The sequence below is a fragment of the Prinia subflava genome, chromosome 1 (genome assembly GCF_021018805.1).
Source record: "Prinia subflava isolate CZ2003 ecotype Zambia chromosome 1, Cam_Psub_1.2, whole genome shotgun sequence".
Lineage (NCBI taxonomy): Eukaryota > Metazoa > Chordata > Aves > Passeriformes > Cisticolidae > Prinia > Prinia subflava.
In genome coordinates, this window is record NC_086247.1 from 152,316,703 (window position 1) to 152,324,724 (window position 8,022).

The following is an 8,022-nucleotide window of genomic DNA, read 5'->3' on the forward strand; positions in this document are numbered from 1 at the left end:
AATTGAAAAATTCACCTTTTCAAGTGCTCTACAGTTTCATTTGCTTCCAGGACACAAACCCTGATGATTTATTTTCGACTCAAAAAACGGGAGGTCAGGACTTTCCCATAGTAAGGAGAATTTTGCTGTTCAAACACGGCAATTGAAGAACCCCAGATTATTCCAGAGCCAAATAATTCTGTTTTCCTTGAGGTTTTATACTCCTTGTTCCTGAATTCATCCAGGTCTGGCGATGGGTTTTGAAGCATTTTCCATGGAGCTTTACTGGGAAGAGTTGGAGATGAAAAAGGGGGAATAATAAAAGATGTTTGTCCGTGAATATTGGAAGTGATGAGCCAGAGTGAAATCCCAACAGGAACAGCAACGTCCTGGAACAAAGGAGGGGCAGATGAGGATCTGGAAAGGTTCTGCTAAAGGGACAATTCCAAAGCTGAGCCATCCTAAATATTAAATATTAAAAATACCAGTTGTATTCAAACAATTTATTGATAACATTTCAAATTATCAATTATTAGAAGTGGTTCTGTTAACTGGGACGGGGGTGTGTAAAATCCAGGAATTCTGTGAGCAATCCCAGCTCCAGGAGGGGCAGGGAACACACACAAACAGGAGTTAACAAACGGAATCACGGTCTGCTACAAACCTGAGCATTTACTTGGATTTCCCTCTGATTTCCAAGCCCAAGCCACCACTCCTCCCCACACAACCCCAATTCCCAACACTCCGGAATTCCGGATGTTGGAAGAGATTATCTCCCCCAAAGCCCTGCTTAGAGCTGCTCAAGGCCGTGCGTGTCCAGCTGGGTTCTGATATCTCCAGGGATGGAGACTCCAGAACCTCCCTGGACAATCTGCCCCAGTATCCAAACACCTTCCCAGTCAAAAAATAAATAAATTCCCAGTCCAGCTGGAATTTTGTGTTTCAGTTTATGCCTCTTGCCCTCTCACTGTTCACAACAAAACAAAATTTGACTCCAGATCCTTTATTCTTTCTTTATAATTGATTTTTTCCCTCTGATAAGAACCTCCTGGACTTTCCCTTCTCCAGGCTGAATTCCCATTTTTTTTCCCAGCTTCTTTTCATGTGCCAGATGCTCCCTGAGTCATTTTTGTGGCCCTTTGCTGGACTTGTTCCACCTTTTCCATGTTTTCCCTGGGCTGGGGAGTTCCAGACGTGTTCCCCCCCCCCCCCCCCCCCCCCCCCCCCCCGCTATTATCAATTTTAGGGAACTAAATTGGAATTAGTGCATAAAATATTGGATCAGTGGATGAGGAGGATGGAATAAGGTCACCTACACCAAATTCCATCCCTGGGAAAGAAACCCCTCTGCCATAAAACCGCCTGGGATTTTTCCAAACCTCCCCAAGGAAGGAATTCCCAGAGCCTTCCTGGGCAACTACAAAACTCCACCATCCCTCCTGCTCTCATGATTTTGTTGGAATCTTGCCTCCTGGAAGCTGGGATAACACAGGCACTGCCTGCCAGTTCTGTTTCTGGCAGGAAACAGAAATCCCAGGAAAAGCGTAGTGAGAATTTTGGGAAAAATTCAGGCCCTAAAGCAAGGAATTTGTTGTGGATCTCATGCTACACCCACTGAAAGAACATTTCTTTGGGGTCAACAATAGATTTGGGAATTCCCAAATGGAGCAGGCACCTGCTTGTGTCACCTTGGAATTTAATAATCCTTCCGTACACAAAATCACACCTTTAACTGCAAAACCGGTGAAGTTCCCCGGGATGGATCTCCAGGTAATTCCTTTCATTTTCCTGTGGGGTAGAGAAGAGGGTTTTAGGGAGGGAGTCTTCCTGCAAGCTTCCCAAAGATGGGATTCATGGCACCAGGGAATTGTTTGGACTGGAAGGGGCCTCCTAAGGGTCATCCATGGGCAGGGACACCTCCCACTGTCCCAGGGTGATCCAGTCTGGCCTTGGACACTCCAGGGATGCAGGGGCAGCCACAGCTGCTCTGGGAATCCCAGCCCAGCCCCTCCCCTCCCTCCCAGCCAGGAATCCCTTCCCAATCTCCCACCCAGCCCTGCCCTCTGGCAGTGGGAGCCATTCCCTGTGTCCTGCCCCTCCAGGCCTTCTCCCAAAGCCTCTTTCCAACTCTTTTGGAGCTCTTGTTATAAATGTGGAGAAGTTTTGGTTTCTTCTCCCTGGGAAATCTTGATGTGAATGTTAAAAGATGATTAATCCTCGTTTGATGATCCTGTTGATGAGACACAACAGAGTGGAAAAATAAAAATAAAAATAAAATAACAATAAAAATAAAATAAAAATAAAATAAAAATAAAAATAAAAATAAAAATAAAAATAAAAATAAAAATAAAAATAAAAATAAAAATAAAAATAAAAATAAAAATAAAAATAAAAATAAAAATAAAAATAAAAATAAATAAAGCAAAAATAAAAAATAGAAATAATAGAAATAATGGAAATAATAGAAATAGAAATGGATATGGAAATGGAAATTGAAATGGAAATGGAAATGGAAATGGAAATAAAAATGGAAATAGAAATGGAAATAGAAATCTAAAAAATGAAAATAAAAAATAAATTAAAAAAATAAAAAAAAAATTTAAAAAATAAAATTAAAATTAAAATTAAAATTAAAATTAAAATTTAACAAATAAATCAGTATGAATCAGGGTGCCAACTAGCCACCTTGAACTGGGTTTCTCCTGCTGTCTGAAATTTCCTGAAGATATTTGGGACGAGCAGATGCAATCCAAGAGAACCTTTGGGCAGCCCAGGTGGGACAGAGAAAGGCTTGGGAGGGCATCCCCATGGAAATCAGGTATCCGTGTTCAAACATTGGATCCTGCCCACACATTCCCAACCCTCACCAATTACTGGGACTCACTTTACATCAAATAACCTGACAAATCACATCCCATGGATCTGCTTCTGGAAATTTGGGATTTTTCTGCAGACAGGAGAGACCACATCAATATTTTATGGTGCAGAACTGGCATATCCTTTGGCATATTCCCACCTCTTTGGTGTTTTGGGAGACACAGGACCTGGAATTTCAGGGATCTGTCAGTGCTGGTGTCTCCTGGATTAAAAAAAAAAAAATCCTAATTCTAGGAGGGAACTGCATAAAACAGGCAGAAAACCCTTCGGAGTGACTTTCCACTGCCCAACAGCAACATCCATCTCTCCTGAACTGTACCTCCACATGGAAAAGTTGTGTTTAATTGGATTCAGGAGGACCGGCTGGAGGAAGTTCAGATGGGATTCATCCCAGTTAATTACACTCTCCCTGCCTTTTTGGGAAGCTTAAAAGGTCAGTTAAATATCAAAGCAGATTGTTCTAGGGCTGTTCCCTCTGTCATTTCCAGGTTTAATTCCTGCGTTTGAACGGGATTCAGGAGCTCTGCACAAATCCACAGGACAACAGGAGAACTCCAAAACGGATCTAGTGTGTCCAAAAAATGTACACAGGGTGTGGGGAACGTTTAGAAGGGAAAAAAGAGGGGGTTTGTCCCCATTTTTTAGGTGAGAGAGGAGGTGAGAGGCTGATTTCGGGATTTTCCAGAGCTGTGGGAGACTCCACAGCCCGTCGGGAAGATCCATCAAAACCTCTCGAGGCTCTGGAAGACGTGGCAGCTTCGTTTTCCTGCTCCACACAGTGGAGTTCCACTTTTTTAAAGGAAAATAAAACGTTCCCAGCACGCAGCTGATTTCAGCTGCCCGGAGGGTTTCAGCCCGAGCGGATCCTGGTGCAGAAGGGATCCCGGGAGGGCTGCGGGTTTCACCATCCTGATTTTCCCTGCCTCTCTCGTCTTTCCTCACCGCCCCCAATCTGTGCTGCTGCATCTGCAGATAAGAGCCGGCAGAGTCCCTGGGACCGTCCCAGGGAGGAATTCTTTCCTTTGAAATTCCGGGATTGGTCTCCCGGGTGTGTCATTAGGCTGGAGGCAAAAGCAGACGCAAGCTCAGATTATCTGTTGGTGACAGCCTAAATAAAACACGGTTAATTGGCGGGGCAGGGGGGACAGGCAGCCACTGCTGTGCTGAATCTGAGTGAGGAATGGCTGGGGAAAAACAGGGATTTTCCTATGGGAAAAAAAAAAAAATCTTGGGAGTTTCACTTCTGTGCATAGGGAATGAGAGTGAGGGCTGCGTCCCCCATTCCTCCTGCTAACAAGGACGGTGACAGAACAAATAGAAAATATTTGGTTTGTCATCACATTCTGCCTAAATATTTTCCTCCCTGGAAATTTACTGCAGTGCCTGGCACCTGGGAAGAAGTGTTATCTCCGGAGATTTTCCAGGAATTAATGTTTCCTTGAAGCCTCCTTTCCAATCCCTGGTGATTTTAGTTCTACTCGTGATGGAATCGCAGAATGGTTTGGGTTGGGAAAGGACCTTAAAGATGTTCTGGTTTCAACCCCCCTGCCATGGTAGGGACACCTCCCACTGCCCCAGGTGATCCAAGCCCTGTCCAGCCTGGCCTTGGGCACTTCCAGGGATCCAGGGGCAACCACAGCTGCTCTGGGAATTCCATCCCAGCCCCTCCCCATCCTCCCAGCCAGGAATCCCTTCCCAATCTCCCACCCAGCCCTGCCCTCCTTCACCTTAAGGCCATTCCCCCTGTCACTCCATACCCTTCTCCCAGTTCTCTTCCCATCCTTCTAGGAATCCCATTTTTTATTGGGAAGCAGAAGGATCGCTGTGTCTCAGCACTCAGTCACCAGGACAGAAGCTGGAGAGTGAAACCAACCAATAAACCAAGCAAAATTCCTGAAAATATTTGTCCCCTGCTGATTTGAACCCAAGGAATCATCCATGACAGAATATCCCTGCCCTCTCCATAGGTGCTCCTGGCTAGCCCAGGCAGCTGGAGCTGCTGGTTTGTTTAGCTGGGAATTTTGCAGGATGTCTGATTTCTAGGAATGGGCATTGTGGATGAGGCTTGTTTGTTTTGGCTCTGTTTCCATGGGGATAAACAGAAGTGGAGTGATTAATTTCCATTCTGTTGCCATGGTTATTAATAATAATGAGGTGATTATTACTGCACTGTAAACCTGACAGCAATTCCAACGCCGCCATAAAAAATGAGAGAGGGAGAGAGAGGGGGAAAAAAAGCAACAATGAAGGAGCTGGAGCTGATCCTGAGCCCGGGAAAATCAGCACTCACACGTTGCCTTCGACGAGAGGCAGTGAAATAAAAGATGTGTTCTTGGAGAGCCCAGACTTGCAGACAGAGCAATATTAATAAAACAAGTGATAGATGAGAAGCCCTCACTGACTTCAGCAGATTTGCACCCACTGAGGATTTGATGAGGCCGGAGATCTGCCAGCACAAGGGTCCCACCTGGTTCACACATCCAGTGGAAAATCAGGATGTGCTCAGTATTCCCTGGATCGGGCTCTGTCTCGTTATTTTCACTATAAAAAGTGGCGTTGCTGCGTGGGGGTGACGAGTAGGGGCGAGCAAAAATGTAATTAAAAAAAAAAAAACAACAACCAAAAAACCAGCGGCAGCTCTTCCCCCCGGGTGAGTAATGAGCAACTCCCACATTCCTGGTACCTGCTCAGCTGGCTCTGCCTCCCTGCTCCGAGTGATTTGTATTCCTCCCGGAGACATTGCCATGGTGTTGGAACAACAAGGAACGCCGCGTCCGTCGGATTGTCCCCGCGGGTGGGATCGCGTTCCGCCAGGGCTTGGAGCTCGCGGCCGGGATGGTTTGCAGGCTTCCGTCCTTCCCAGCCGCTGTGGAAAGCTCGGGATTGGCAAATCCCGGCCGCTGGGCAGAGTTGGTGTTGTTATTTTCCTTTTCACACCAGCCTTGGAACGGCAGGAGCGGGATGAGAAAGTGGCTGCTCGCGCTCCTCTCCCCAAATCCACGGGCTGCGAGCTTCCCACGTTTCCTTTCCCAAACCAGGGGGAGATTGTTTTGTTCACGACAAAATAAAATTTGTCTCCAGACCCTTTATTCTTTCTTTATAATTTTTTTTTTCCCACTGATAAGAACCTCCTGGACTTTCCCTTCTCCAGGTGGAATTCCCATTTTTTTCCCAGCTCCTTTCCATGTGACAGATGCTCCCTCAGTCATTTTTGTGGCCCTTTGCTGAACTTGCTCCAGCAAGGAGCAAGTGGTGTATTTGGTTCTTCCTCCCCTCCGTGTCTCATTTTTGTTGACCTTCCCATCCCGTCTTTATCGGGATGCCACCTTTGGCCAACCAAAACCCCCCAGCCCAGCTGCTTCCCGAGGTTTCCCTGTCTAAAAACAGGGAAACCTGTCCCTGAGGTGGCTTCAAAGGGAGCGGGACAGCAGAGCAGCACTGGCTGGCAAACCCTGCCGCAGAGCCAAGGTAGAAAAATTAAAAATTCCTGGCTGTGGAGAGGTTTCAAAGCAAAATGGGGCTGCCAAGGGTTCTCTCCTTCAAACATGAATCCCTGTTCTCAGAGAATCCCAGAACGGGTTGGGTTGGGATAAGGGAGGATGTGTGTTGATGTCTCCACAATTCCATGGGTCGGGTTTTCCACAGGGAAAGGAAGAGGGCAACAAACATCTGACCAGGATAAAAGGAGGCTGCACCCTCCTGTAGGGAAAATCCCTCTGGGAAAAGCCAGTGTCCATGAAGGAGACAGAGGAATCCTGTAATTTTATTCTAATAAAGGGAAAGAGGCACCTGCGGGGTTTTTCTGTCTCAAAGTTTCCAAGGCAGGCAGAATAAAGGTAAAGCAGATTAAAAAGGTGTTTATAGTAATACTTAGAGTGGGATCATCACTTGTCGAGATGGACCTGGAACGTGAAGAGTGTGGAAAATAAATTCCAGGATCATAAAAGAGCTGTGGTTGGGAGGCACCTGCACAAATCACCTCATCTGGATTGGTAGGGCAACCTCCCACTGGGCCAAACTGCTCGGGGACAGCAAAAAAAATTTGTTTTAAATCATAAACAACCACACTGAGATCAAAACTCCGGGAGTGTGAAATGAAATGTGGGAACGTTTCCAAAAGCTGTGTGGATCCTGCTTGCTCCGAGCGCAGAGTCCCACACACACCTTACACCATCCTTACACGCTCTTGTACCAACAACTCCCCCTCGGCTGGGAGCGCAGGGAAACGGGAGAAACTCCCGGCGTGTCTCGTCTGAAAGAGAAGAAAAAGGGAAGAAAAATAAATTTAAAAAATAAATTACAATCCCAACCCCAAGTTGCGGAGCAGTTCCGAGCGATGCGGCACAGCCCTGCCTCCGGCTGGGACGGGGAGAGGAAGAAAAAGGAGGAGGGGGCAAGACGAGTTCGTGGTTAGAGAGAGCTCCCACCCATTTCCTTTCCTTGCCCTTCCCAGGCATGTCAGAGCCGCAGCCAAGACAAATCCGAGTCTCCCGAGCCCGCGGACGGACGGACAGACAGACAGACAGACAGCACCGCTCACCGGGAGCGCACCCAGCCCTGCGGCGGGGAGGGGACGGGGGTGAAACATGGACAAGGGGGCAGTGCCCTCTGCTGCCAAAGCACCGCTGTGGATGTGGAGGATTTCCAGGGGAGAAGGGAGGGATGGGGCCTCGGGAATTTGGGAATAAGCAGCGGGAGCGGGGAAGGGAAGCGAGGTTCGTGTGAGGGCAGCAGGGGTCACCGGAGGGCTCCAGTCCCCGGAGGTGAAGCGGATCCGAGTCCGAGTCCCTCACTGCTCTGCTCCCTCGGGTTTCCATGAGCTGGGATCCTTGTCCGTCCTCGGATTCCTCGAGCTGGAGTCCTTGGAGCTGGGATCTCCTGGCTGGGGAGATCCCGGAGCTGCGTTTTGATGCCAAAGGTGGTGGCACAACCTAAGCTGTGCCTCTGGGTGGGATCCCGCACCCCTGTGATGCCTTGGGAGGGCTGAGCTGGAGCAGAGACTGGGCAGAGCTGGAGAATAAAGCAGAGATTTATTCAAAGCCCTTCAAGGACACACCTTGGGCAGCACAAGAGCCTGGCCAGGCCTGCACCCAAGGGGGGCCCAAAATGGGCCCCAAATGGACAAACGCTGCCCAGGCCTCCCCCTTGGATCAGTTTGGGTCCATT

General features: G+C 47.9%; 1 long non-coding RNA gene across 3 annotated transcripts; it reads right to left on the bottom strand.

Moving 5' to 3' along the window:
- Positions 1-1,213: 1,213 nt before the first annotated feature.
- LOC134560907 (uncharacterized) lies at positions 1,214-7,420 on the bottom strand. Of its 3 annotated transcripts, XR_010082826.1 has the most exons (4): positions 7,284-7,420; positions 5,540-7,108; positions 2,996-3,058; positions 1,214-2,209 (listed from the first exon to the last, which is right to left on the bottom strand). It is a non-coding gene; the product is annotated as an uncharacterized LOC134560907 (long non-coding RNA). The 3 variants fall into 3 exon arrangements; XR_010082824.1 differs by having other exon boundaries at positions 2,996-7,108; XR_010082825.1 differs by lacking the exon at positions 1,214-2,209 and having other exon boundaries at positions 2,625-3,058.
- Positions 7,421-8,022: the final 602 nt, after the last annotated feature.